Here is a 14,159-nt window from a genome sequence, read left to right as displayed (position 1 = left end):
ATCAGTGGCTGGGGCTCCCCCATGGTCCGTGAGTCCCTCCTCCACACTAGGCCCCAGCTGGAGCAGCCTTCCCTGCCGCCTGCTCTGGCACCGAGGCTTGCCCGGCCAAGGGAGCGATACCAGACAAACTGCTGAGGCAACACTTGTGTCTTATTTCCACCTAATTTAGATCCCCTGAGTATACGAGGATACCTAAGGGTGTCAGTGCTGGAGCAAGAGCAGCAGGGAGGACATACCTGCTGGAGGAAGGAGCAGGGCTGCCCAGGCAGAGACCATTTCTGATGTCCTCAACTGCAGCATCACCCTGTACCTCCACGGCACAGCGCCCTGCTCCTGCCCCTCCGTGGCCTTGTGTGGGGGTGAGGGGGAATTAGGAAGACAATGAGGAGTCAAAGTTTAAAGCTGAGTCAAGCATTCAGAGGGAAGCCCTGATCCTCAGAAAGCAAAGAGCATAGAGTGATAAAGAGGTGTATTGAAAAGGCTGGCAGTCAAACAAAGCGACAAAGGGAAAATCAGTTATTGCTTTAGCTCACTTAAAGCCTTTTTTGACCCTTCTAGAAAAGAGCAGCAAGAACAGCAGCCGTCATTTTGTGGGACATAAAATGACTGTGTCATGATATGTCATGGCTGGAAACCTTCCCAACATCGTGTACCTTGAATAAACATAGTCAATCCCAGCTCAGTTGAGGTTTCTTCCTGGTAGCTTGTGTATGAATTTTATTTAAGGACAACCCTGATTTCACAAGCATTTTTCATCGGTAAAACATGATCTTCTGGATGCTTCTCTGCGCACACACGCCCCATTGCAAGGGGTTGCGGTAGCTTTGAAATCTCACCAGGGATCTCATTTTATGGCTGGGGAGGCCGAGCTTGGGTGGCAAGATGTCTTCTCTGAGCTTGCACCACAGCACTGGCCATGCTGGGACCAGCAGCCCCTCGCGTTGCCCCACAGTCCTGTGCAGTGACCACGGGGGACGAGGTGCTGTGGACAGTCTTTCTGCTGCCCAGATCCACCTCCGTCCATAAAACTGCGTAATATTCCTGGGAAGCACAGCAGCTGCTGACATGGAAAAGCAGTACCAGGAGCACAGGCAATATTTAGCTTCTTTTAATTGCGAAGTGTTTTGAGTTAAAAAGTTAATCATGCTGTCAGCTTTTGTTCCTTACTTCTTCTCCCCCTCACAGCTGTTTCTGTCAAGTAAAAATAAGTTGAACCAGCAAACAAAACATGAATAATCAGCTCCCCATGGAGAGCTAAAATACCAGCAGGAGATGCTCCTTGAGTCGTAGGCGATCCACGGTGCAGAGTCCCCTCAGGTAGATCCTGTTCTTCCAGACATTGCAGCAGCAAAGGAAGGCAGGGCTTGGGGAAGGTTATATTTGAGGGACGGATTATAACCAAAACCTGGGTGGGCACAGGGAGGTGGGAGTTGCAGTTTTCAGAAGCAGTAAACTTTGGCCTGTTTTGTCCTCTCTGGAATCAGATGGTAGAACATCCAGATGGTTTTCTCGCTGACAGACAGCCAGATCAGAGGCTGAACGGTGTGCGGTGGGATTCACATTGCCTAAACGTGGCCATCTGGCAAGATCTTTGAAAGCCTGTGGTGCCTGCAGCCCCTGCCCAGAGCTGGCAGACTGGACAGGAGTGGGACCTGCGCCCTCTCCGACAGGCATCTGGACACCAGGCTGGATATACCATCCTTCACACTTCTATACCTTCTCAGAAAGGCATTACACAGTAAAGGGGCAGTCACCACAGAGGAAAATGGCTGATTAGTGCGTGTTTTAATCACTGTTGCCAGTTCCTGAGCTAGGTTTCCCTTATTTATCATGCCTCTTTCTCCACTGAAGAGCAGGCAGAGGGTTGTGTTTCTCCTCAATCAGAATGCCTCTTTGCTCCCTTCGCATCTCTTGGCTGTGGAAGTGAGGGTAAATACGACAAAGGTCTTTTGTTCAACTCAATTGCTGTGATATAAACAAAACTCAACACAGGTGTAACGCTTACTTGCCACACTGCCGAACCTGTGGTTCTTCTGGGGGCAAGGGATGTTGCCACACTAGCTCAAGTTTCAGTCAAGGTGTTGATCCCTCTTATGATGACATTCAAGGGCTTGAGACCGTGGCATCTAAGCAACATGTCTACAGTCAATGGCAACTTTCCCTTGGCAAAACTGAAGATTTGCTGAAAACACCTTTTAATCAGGCAAATATCATTTTGCACTTTTTCATGTCCATTTGCGAGAGAAAGAGGACTAATTGCTGCACAGATGATTGCTCACTGGTGTCCTGTTTCTCAGCAACTTCAGCCTTTTCAGCCTTTTCAGATGCGCATTTGTGAAAGTCTTTCTAGAGCTAGTCTATTTTTGCACCCTAATTTGTACACAGATTGTGATCAGATTCAAATGTGCGGATTTTAAGGAAAGAGCAAAGATGAAGAATTTCAAACAAATAGGACTCAACAGAAAGTGATATAAACAAATATGCGTGTAACATCCTATCTAATGTCTTCAGAACAGGTTAACAAGCTGCTTAATTTAGACATTCAGAATGTGTTCAGTCTGGTCGACAAGTTGCAGACGAGCACCTAAACACCAAAGGTTGCATTACATGCTGTCGCAAAAGCAATTCCATTTAGATTTACAGTAAAATGACATATGTCTACATTGCACAGTGGAGCTGAGTGGTTTGCAGAGGTTCTTTCCCCCCAGACTAGCACTGTCCAAGACAGTTCCAGAAATGAAAATGAAATGACTGTGATAGTATAGGGCTACATGGAAGTTAATTAGCTAAGCTGAAACCTAAGAGTAATTAGCTCAGCTGCAGCAACATCACAGCTGTACTGCCTTCTGGATCTAGCATTTCTGCAGGGTCTGATGCGATGCCATTTCGAGTACGAGGATGCCTGCGGCTAGGAAAAAAGCATGCAACAGGGAGTCATTTTGCTACAATTTTTATATAGTCCATGACTATGCAATCAATAAACATGATAGTTTTACATTATAACGTCCAAAGAATGCATTCAGGCAGTTGTGAAGTGGTATCTTTTCCACAGTTCAAAGGGCAAACGAAAGCAATATAGTCCATTTACTGGATGAAAGGCTGAAATGCTCTATGAATTTTCCTGGCAAATCATCCTCTGCTGTCATACGGCTGAATTACTGAGAGGGTAAAGAGCCAATTTTTCTCTTGAAAGAGCCAATCCTCAATTGAAATAGTGGTACCAGTCTTCGTAACTTCTCCTGCTTCACTTTTAAAAGGGTGAAGTAATTCAGCTCTTTATTATGCTCTTAGCACAATATAATAACTACTGGGCTGGAGGAGGAAGTTACTCTCCAAGGGAGGAAGGAGCTTCTCCAAATCTGCAAATCTAGCTGCAAGTTGGGTGGAAGTGTTTGTCTGAGGTCCTTAGAAGATGAGGCAACTATGGCTACAGTTTTATCTCAGGACATGTCAGCATATTCTCTAATGGCCATATCCCTGTACTGTAGCTATTTCTGCATAACGTTACTGAGTAGGATTTGCGGTCTCTGCGTTTTAAGTTCATACTAACATTTACTAACAATGCCGTTTGGAGGCAGTGCTGTAAATCAGCAGTGAAGGGCAAGGGCAGAGCAGGATGTCCGTAATATCTTTCTCCAAACCGTATTTCTTCCTCATGCTTGGGAAACCGCCCAAAAGAGTGAAAACCTTGCAAATCAGGACATGAAACTACCACGAGGTGGCATCAAACCCATATAATGGGGCATCAAACCCATATGATGGGGCATCAAACCTTCAGCTGCTGGGTACTTTTTTTCCAACTCTGAGGACATCTCAGTGCAGTAGTCCTAACCCAAGGAGTGCACTGATATTTTAGAAGAAGAAGCTCTTCATTTTACAGATCTTCTTCACACTTAGTACTGCTGTGTGTAATTTCACTGCCTGCCATGAGTAGTACTACTCCATGGTACTAAGTGGACATGAATCAGGCTATCTGCATGAAGTAGGTTAATGCAATGCTTTCCAAAAATCCAAGTCTGTCACCACCAAGGCAGAGGAAGTGTGAACATGGCTTTTAGCAACAAATGACTTGGCAAAAGAGGCCTGTGATGAGTTTCCTTTTCCTGACAAGGGGGCTGTGGTGTCTGCCGGTGGTACCTACCATCTGCCTCTGAAGTCTCAGTGCCCAAGGTGAAACAAGCATCTGACGCACCGAATCAGCTAACAGACGTGTGCCTGTGAGTTGGCTCATGTGAGGTCCTTGTTCTGAGAGGACAGGTTGTGTCACAGGGCAAAGCTCACGGCACCATGTAGGAAGTGGTGGATGACCCAGGCAGGCTCCTGCAAGTGCTGCAGAAGCCAGAGCAGAGCCTCTCTGCAGTGATGAGCAGCGCTGGGGGACCTTGGAGTGGGAAAGGTGCAGTGATGCTGCAGGAAACCCACAGAAAAGGGAGCATGAGGAGTGATGCTCATGTCTCACGGGACCTGACAGCTCTGTGTCCCATGGTGGGGTATGTGAAAGGAACTCACTGGCTCAGCCAAGGTGTGGTCACAACCCACCTCCCGTGATGGTCAGACCTAGCGCAAGCAGCCCTAGAAAAGGCTGTGGAGCAGTGACTGATCTCTCTCATCTCCAGAGGTCCTAGGGGCAAGGTCACTCTCAGCCTGAGCTTTTCCTATCCCCTGGGTAGCTGCAGGGCTTCTTTGCTTTGGGGGCTCTCAGCGGGGCATCTTTTACTCCCACTCCGTTCAAGTGCAAACTCATCACTTGCCTGGCAGAAAACAGGGAACTCGGCCAATCTCTTCCAAACAATAACTGATTCCCTTTAAACTCTTGCTAGAAGAGGTGCATTTTTAATACTTGAGGAGTATCACTTCCTAAAAACCCACACTTGCATGGGAGGGAGGTACCTGGAGTGGAGCCAGGGAGCCGTAATTGGGAGGAACGATTGCACAACACAGGCAAACAGCAGTGCTTTATCTGCCAGACAAGCACTAGCTGTAGTAGCACAGAGCCAAAGGCTCTTACCGTGACCAGACTTTCTCCTCTGGAGGCTCTTGCTGATATGAGACATTCCATTTATATGTTTTTATTTCAAAAAAACCCATGTTTTCAAGACACTTTACCCAGATCTTCAGCACCCTAGAGGCTGAGGTGCCAGGAAGGGGCTGTTGTACGGGGCCCATGACAGCTGAAGCCACTGGCACTACTGGGTGAGGTGAGCAGCAAGCTGGCTCTTGTCTGTGTGAGCACTTCTTTCCCTATAAGTCACAGAATCACAGAATTACAGAATCAACCAGGTTGGAAGAGACCTCTGGGATCATCGAGTCCAACCGTTGCCCTGACACCACCCTGTCAGGGTGTCCCTAAATGCCACTGAAGAGGTCTGGGCCGTACAAGGGCAAGGGCAAATCTTACTTCAGAGTTAAAAGCTCCTGGATACCTCTATAGCTTCCTTTACGCTTTATCCCCCTCTCCGAACAAAGTGATCACTGGCTGGGAGTCCTTATCTGGCAAGGCTAAAAACACGGATTCCCTTCTGTGCAGGGATCCATCCCTGGAGGATTTCCCTCTTCCTCTCCTTCCCTTCCTTGGGAGACCCTCATCATTGTCCCTGCACCACAGCAGTTAGAGCTACTCCATCCTTCTATTCCCCCCTCATCCTCCAAAGGCCTTGGGAAAGCTGCCTTCTTTCCCTTGTGTGCATCAGGGAAGGACAACCCCAGCTCCTGCTGGGACGGCACGGGAACATGGGACGAGGGGGGACACCTGGATCACTGTGCTCAGCTCCCCTGTGTGCACAGCACCTGTACATGCTTGTTACGTAGAACCAGAGAATCATCTTGATTGGAAAAGACCTTTAAGATCATCGAGTCCGACTGTTAACCCAACACAGCCAAGTCCACCACTAAACCATGTCCCTAAGCACCATGTCTACACTTTGGGAGAGACCCCAGAGCTTCTTCACTGCACATCCTGTGGCACTGTGGGCAATGAGTCTTCAGTACTCTACCACACGTTTTATAAGTACACTTAGAAAAAGAAAAAGAAGAAAGGAAGAAACATGTACCTAACCTGTTGCCAGCCTGGTGCTTGCAGGCCAGACAGCAGCTCAGCGCTTCCCAGCAGCTCTGGATCCCTGGGAAGCCCTGGCCCACCATCCATGTGAACTCTTGGAATAAAATCATGAATAACTTCATTATAGCTGAAACACAATTTGCCATGACGAGCTATGCATATTTATATCTATCATGTACTTAGCTGCTCCACACAAGTGAATGAAGAAACCGCATGGCTCCAGCTGGGCTCCAGATTGCCGTGTGTACAGCTCGTCAAGCTTGGCCATACGTGCTGCTGATCTACGTATAGCCAAGCACTAATTCATCGCAGAAGGTGGCGATCACCCTGAGTTTCAGAACATGTGAAGGAATCCTGCCCTAGTTCTGTGTGGTTCCTCGCTGATTACACACTCTCCGCCGCTTAATACTGGGTGTAGGGTTGTTTTTATTTCCTGTAAAGAACAGAGTGTTTGGCAAAAGAGGAGGGTGAGAATGACAACTGTGTACACATTTCCCGTATTTCTAGTATTATTTCTCCTCCAGAGAAGAAGAGAGCTGTTATTAATAATCACCTCGCCAAGTTTCTGAATTGATATTTTGAAATGAGCTGGGCGTATAATTTAGGAACCACAGGCAAGGGAGAAAATGTGCTTTCAATCGAATTTGAAATGGGTGGAGAGTTGATGATGCAGAGAGATAAATGATGGCGATTCTGGAGGGCTGGAACTGTAGCGAAGAAAGACGTAAACCAGACGTTTTCCAGACTTTGCGAAGCCAGAGGCATCACAAGGGCCTGAGGAGGGAAAGGAGGTACAAGACGGGGAGACACAGGCAGAGTCCCCGTGGGGGAAGTCCTCAGCCTGGAACTGAAAAGGCGTTCAACCCGAGCTGAGCATCACGAGATTGTGTCTCTCTGCACAACCAGACAGTGGGTGCTGGAGCCCAGGAGGTCTTGGGTGGCCACAGGGATGGGGGCTGCAATAGCAGGGCAAGGACAGAAGCAGTCCGTAGCAAGAGAGAGAGGCTGGAGCGGAGCTTAGACACTGGTGCAGACACGCACATTGTCTGACATTCGTTCTCCTCTCTGAGGAGCGCAAACCTGTGTCCAGGCAGTGTTATCCCTCACCCTGCCAGGCACATACGGAAGGTATCGCTACAGACACTTGGCAAACGTATTGTCGCTTAGGTAGCACCAGGGCGTGCAAGGCTTTGTGGAGGGAGGAAGCCTTTGAGAAATGTGAAGGGTACAAGGTAAACTGTAGGATAGTAGAAGTACTTGGTGACTTTGTCAGTGTTTCCTCTCTTGTAATCTATGATCTGCTACAGAAACTGAGCTGCTACTTGAAAACAGAGGAAAGAAATGAACTGTTTATCTACTGTAACTGCAGACTCTCTGGACTGTGACTCAGTGATGTGATGTCTGTGTGAGCTTCCCCCCAGTCACCTGAAACAAGGACTCCGAAAGAGAAGTCGTGCAGGATTACTGGTTGCTCTCTACAACCCCAGCGAAATCAAATCTTCTTGCTACAACAAACAAAATCCTTGCCCATGGCTAACATTACAAGGGAGGTTTCTCTTCTTGCCTGCGTTCCAGTGCAGGCCCGCCCAGCCAACAGAACCAGCATTTGACTTATTACAGCAAACCCATCTCTGCCACCCTTAGACCCACCAGAGCGAATATTCTTGGTGTGGTTCCTGGCACTGCCTGCTGGCCATCAACAGACGTTGCTTGTCAGAGGACAGGCAACAAATGGGTGACAGAAACACCCTTTCCAGGTGTACGCTGCAACCACTGGCCAGCTGTGGTCGCAGAAAACCTTCCTTATCATAGAGCAACCATTTGACAAACACCAAAGCTCACACATTTAGAAATGTGGCATTCACAGCTCAGCAGCCCCCCAGCCCTGGGGACCCCTGGACCCCTCAGTGACCCCCTGCAGCCCCCCAAACCTGAGCTGACCCACGCCTGTGACGCACAGCCACCCTGGAGCAGCCCTGCAGTGACTCCCACCTGGCCTGCACCCATGGCTTTGCACAACACACGGATCACTTTCCAGCATGTTCTCCAAAGCCAGCCCCTTGCAGGGTATGGGAGGCTGCTGGCAGGGTCTTCAGCACAGCCGCTTCCCTTCCTCGGGGCTCAGCTGCCTGTGTCCACAGCCAGCTCTGGTGTGGGTATATCCATGTCCCAGACCTGGGATCACAGTGCTGTGCAGGAGAGAGCAGTGAGGAGCCTTGTGGGGATCTCCAGAGCTGCCTTTAAGCTCAGGCTCCTGCTCTTGGGGCCATTGCATGAGCTACATTGCAGCTATGACCACGCTTGAACATGTCCCCCTCTGGTTTGGACCCTGACCCGCTATTTGACTTCTTGGCTTGACCTTGGACCAAGTCCTACCACATTAAGAAATGCTGTACCCTTCCTTCCCAAATAGGCAATGTTTTCTCTGTGGTAGCATATGTCAAAATATCGTTTGGATGGTGATTAGACGGCTGAAACACAATCTCCTGTGACTTGACTTGGATTAAACACAGCCCAACCAGTTTGAGCCTTGTAAACACGGCAGCTTCCAAGGAGCTACCAGTGGTGCATCTGCACCTCTTGTGAAATATAAACCTCAAAGCCCTGCAAACACAAGGCATAAAAACGTCAGTCACTTTTCAGGCTCCACTTCAACAAAGAACAAATTTATGCAAAGCCACAACGGAAATTCACTTCCCTGAGTTCTGTGGTGCCAGGATTTCATGGTGTCTCCCGTCACAATTTAGAGGCAATTTTAAAAGGTAGATCTTTAGAGACCTGGATTTTTAATACAAAAAAGAAGTGGAATACGAAATGTAGAAGAATAGCTTTTGAGCTCTCCGCAGACAGAAAGAAACTGCTTTCCCTCTTGTCTTTTGTCTCCTGCAAACAGCTAACGACATGCATTAAATACAGGTCCAGATCCCCAAATGTATTTTGCCAACTAACTGCCATCGATTTTCTTTATGGATCCATGGCTTGTTTCTCCGTACTGTGCTTGCGTTGCTCCTTGTCACAGCAAACGTTGCAGAAGGGTAGGGAAGAGTCTGACGGCTGCGTCTAATTGCAAGGAGAATGAATCATTAGCACGTTTCTAAACAGTTTAACTAGAACAGAAAACAGAATCAAGCTGTAAGGCACCATCTTATTAATTAGAAGGGCAAGGGTAAGAATTAGGCTGGCAAAAATCTCCCACATGAATTGTTTTGCAATGGAAAGTTAGTGATTGTGAAGCAAAATCCAGTTGGGCAATTTATGCCAAATCATTTTTGATTGCTAGTTGGTTATTTTTTTTTCAATTTGGGACAAATCGTTTGGTTTGTTCTTTTTTTATATCATAATTTGTAGGCACACCTGGAGACGGGGGGAGAAATCGCAGCTCCTCTTGGAGTCCACGAGGCAGGAGGGAGTCTGTGTCACTGTAGGACACAGTCACTTTCTTTGCTTTTAGTTAATTGCAACATAAAAAGCAACTCCATTTCTCTCACCATCCCAATTGCCTTTGTTTCAGTCTGCTTCCCAGAAATTGCCTCTCTGAGTAAGTACGAGCAAAATGCCTGCCTCCTGCAGTGAGAGGCACCAGCTGCAGGCTCAGCTAGGCTGTACAGGTGCAGCCGGGTCTGAAATCTAGTTTAGAAAAAAAAGAATTGCTTCCTTATTCAGTTCATATTTCTTAGTCTTCTGCAATGGATCAGCCTGGGGTCTTCCCACATGGTATATCCAAAACGCAAGCAGTTATGCCCACCTGGGCAGGCTAATAAGCATTTCTCCGGCTTTTGGTATGGATGGTGAACTCCTTGAGGTGGGGAGATGGGTGCAGGGTGGTGATTTGTATGTCTACCACCATCCTCTTCTGGCTTCTGCACCTCCTCATGCCAAGAGGTGCTACAGTAGCCCTGTATTCTTACGCTTTTTAGGCTTTTTAGCATTTAAACAGCTGGCCGTGTGCTGTAATGCCATCTCTTGCATTCCATCTGTTTGGTGCCTGCACGCTCACAGAGGAAGCTCTGGATGTGTCCTGCCTGGATCAACACAGCAGAGCAGACCACGACCAGAAGCAGGGAGCATGCGGAAGTTCCTGCCTGGCACAGCTGCCAGCCTCTCTGTCTGAAACACGAGCAGTCCCTGTGCAGATGACGGTTACGTTAGTGACTTGTGTACTTTGTGTGAGCTCTGGCTTCCAGTGACGCTCCCCGGAGAGCTGGGGCTTACTTCACTCCCCAGTGCGGTGGGATGGGAAGGACTGGTAGAACTCCGAGGGGGTAAGACTTCTTAGCAATTCTTTCCACAACATCTATGATCTTTAGGATCAGACAAACACTCACCTGCAAAGGAAAACACGGCTAACAGATCTGGTTGATGCTCTTCAGTCATCTAAGCCACCTTTAGGTTTTCCAGCCCGTTCTTGGTCACAGGAGTAGCTCATGGTTTTGCTAGTGCAGCTCAGCTGTGCGCGTTGGTATGCAGCTGATGGCTGACATCACTCACAAACCTGACAAAATCTGATGAGGGCACTAAAGATGCTCAACTTAAATGGAAGGAGCAATTAAATCTCCTTTCTGCATCAACTGAAACAGTGGAGGCCACCACAGAAGGCACAGACAACCGTATGAAGGTCTGAGCAGAAGTCCTGAATCTCCCTGGTCATCTGGAACTAACAGATAGAATCACAGACTGGTTTGGGTTGGAAGGGACCTTAAAGATCATCTCGTTCCAACCCCCCTGCCACGGGCAGGGACACCTTCCACCAGGCCAGGTTGCTCCAAGCCCCATCCAGCCTGGCCTTGAACACTGCCAGGGAGGGGGCAGCCACAGCTTCTCTGGGCAACCTGGGCCAGGGTCTCACCCCCCTCACAGCAAAGAATTTCTTCTTGATATCTATTCGAAATCTCCCCTCTTTCAGTTGCAATGTTTTCCTGCACAGCCACACAAAGCTGATACTGGGGAAGGGGCAGAGCTGTGCAGCCGGGATGCCAGCGAGGGAGAAGATGGGCACTGACTGTGCAGGGCTTGCATGTGCTTGAGCCCCGCAGGAGACTTCTTTTGGATAAAGTACTTCCCCTAGAAGTAGATGTGGATTTTTTAAGCAAGAAAACTGTCATCCTGCTTGTTTGTACAGGGCTCAGGAAACCAGGCTTTATGTGCATTTTCTGTAAATATGTCCCATCACACTGAAGAACATACCTGAATGATCCTTGCTTTCTCCCACTAGCAGAGCCAGCTACGCCAAGTCCCATCTATTACGATGCCACACGGGCCAGGCAAGATACTGGTTTTCACCTCCCAAATCCCCACTGAGTAGAAAAGTAAAATTTTCACCTTGCTCTGTGATGACCATGAAGATGGAGAACTAATACTCATCCAGCCTAACTTCAGACCTTAATTAAATTACCTAACCTAGGTCTCGGTGGCCAATGGTCCTGGTGAAGCCGGCAGCGAAGAGCAGGCGTCTCTGGCACGTGAATCAGACGCCGTGCAGGTGGTATCGCCCTGCAGAGCTCTCCAAGAGAGGGACGCCAGTTGTTAGGCTCCAAATGCATAAAGTGGGGTGAATTCAGGCACAAGTGACATCCTTGATGTTGGAAATTAAAGCTGCAGCATACAAGACACGGGCTAATATCTCAGCTGCTGAACTAGCTTTCCTGTCACTCCAGTGTAAATTAAATTAAAACACTCTTCATGCAAAATTACACCCATGTTTCATTACTGTTGGTGCCATTACAATATCACTAAGTAGTAGCTGCAGAGGAGGACCCTGCTGTTGTTTCAGGCTCTGCACAAGCCCTGCAGACTGGATCCTGCCAGAAGCGTGTGCTCACTTGGCACTGCACGGCAATGTGATAAAGCTTTGGTCAGAATCAGAAAAACCACGTCCTGTCCAGGACAGGTGGTCACATACCCCAGGTCTGGAGATCACGTTTTCCAGTTTCTGCTGTAAATCAAGATTATTTTTTTTTAACATCTTGTGAAATAAATAAAACATTTGCAAGGGAGTCCTGGCTTGAGAAAAGGAAGCTGCTGATATGTTTGCAATTACACTTCGGGCTTTATGAACTACAAAATTAGAAGTGATTTCTGTAAGCGGGCTGAGGGTGTAACAGAAGCAGCTTGGACAAGCAGAGCCAAAGAGACAAGCTTGGGAACGCATTCAAAGAGCTGCCTTAGGCTCAGCCTGCGCAACATGTTACTGAGAGCTGGCCAGGAATACACCAAGCACGCTGCAAGGTCCGGGCCCTGTCCAAGGAATCTGCAACCCAACACCGGCAAACTCAGAGCCAGGACATCACCGGGGGAGGAAGGGGAGTCTGTCTGCAACAGGAAGGAAGAGAAGAGCAATAAACACAGTTGCGAAAGCGAAAAGGTTGCTGGAGGACTTTGAAAGTTGGGGAGTGACTGGCCAACAAGAGACAGGATGGAGAAGGGGCAGCCTGAAGGACAGCAAAAGAAACAGGAGACAGGAATGGACAGTGGGTGGGCAGGGAGAGAGAAAATGAGTTCAAACTCAATTCTTAATATTACTAATTGTGGATTAAAAAATGGGTTTAAATAAGTGCTTGCTGTAAAAGTCCTTTTGTCCTGCTGCTATGACACTGCACGCTCATATCTCCACTCTGCTGAGTCCTACAAATCACCCCACTCTCTGTGGCACACAACAGCCCCTCCTCATCCATGCCTGGGAGAGCAGGCGAAGGCGGAGAGCTCTGCACTGCTTCCAGCCAGCGGCGCCGAGCAGCACCTCTTGCGGTCCTGAGCACTTCCAAGCAATGATCAAACTTATTCCCGTACCCTGAACCCTGATGGCACCTGGAGGGTGAAGAGTCAGGCCAAAACCTCTGAATGTGCCTTCCATGACATTGCCCCAATGCTACCAGCAACTCCACGGTTAAACAGTATTACCCTCTTCTGATAGCTCTCTTCAATAATTATAAAATTTCATTTTCTTTGTGTTGATGCTGTAACTGAGTGAGCTGGAAACGTTCCCAGAGAGGAAAGAAAGATGTACTCTGAAGACATTTATTTTAATTGTTTTAGGAGGCACCCATAGAAAACGACACTTAAGTTATCTCTAAAGAGGCAACATTAAAGCCTGGGAGCTTCTCCTCCCAAAGAGGCACCTCACGCTGAATCTCTGACAGATCCGCTTTGCCTCTAATGTGCTTTTTCATGCTGCTGTATGCTCTTTGCAGCTGATTGATAGGTTCATTTTCTGCCCTTCATCTAAGATCTGCTAGTCAGCTTGGCTTGGACTTCTCCAAACTGAGATAAGAGCAAAGTTGCCAGGAACCCAACTGATCTCAGAGAAGGGTACTAAAAAGCCTGACTCTCCTGTCACTTGTGGCAACATAACCTTGGGGAGCTGCTGTCCTGACCACAGACTGACTAGGAGTAACTGCTAAAAGAGATCCCAAAGGCTGCCAGATGTGCGGAGCGACACACCGCCGCTCTCCGGGTGCCATTGCGCTGTGCCTGGGGGTCAGCTGCCAGCCTGGCACTTTAAATCAGGGTTCAGCTGCTGAATTCGTGAGTTGTGCCAAAGGTCTTCAAGGGATAAAGCTTTCCTGATGGGGTTTCAAGAGATGCGTTTTCAAAATATCAACCTGAAGCTGTTTTCAAGAAGGAAATCAAAGTGGAAAGAAAGAGCCAGTGGAAGAATAAAAAGTTGATGTTAAGACAGAAAGGCTTCAAATGGCCTGGAGTGAGCATTTCCCTTACAGGACCACCATGAGGCTGTGGCAGGAGTTCTCCTAAGCTGTAATTACAACTGAAATATGACTTTTCAGGGAAGTCTTAGGTCTATGCTAGGTGGAGAAGCCAGAGAATAAATTCCTGGGAAGATGGGTTTACCAGCGGATGAGTTGGGTGAAGCGGCCATGGCCCCCTTCAGTGCTCTGGGCTGTGCTGGGGAGCCACAAATAACTCCATCCCAGGCTGTGAGAGGACCAAACAACCAGCAACGCCACATGAGCCTTCACTTGTGCACGACACAGTACCCAAGCAACATCACTTCAGTGAAGATGGACCTTATGTGAAGTGCTTCAAAGCCTTGCTTTGATGCGCACAGGGAGCAGTAACGTTATTAACCAGCTTTACTTCTCTGAAC

This window comes from Nyctibius grandis, chromosome 30 (genome assembly GCF_013368605.1).
Source record: "Nyctibius grandis isolate bNycGra1 chromosome 30, bNycGra1.pri, whole genome shotgun sequence".
Lineage (NCBI taxonomy): Eukaryota > Metazoa > Chordata > Aves > Nyctibiiformes > Nyctibiidae > Nyctibius > Nyctibius grandis.
This window is presented reverse-complemented; position numbering follows the sequence as displayed.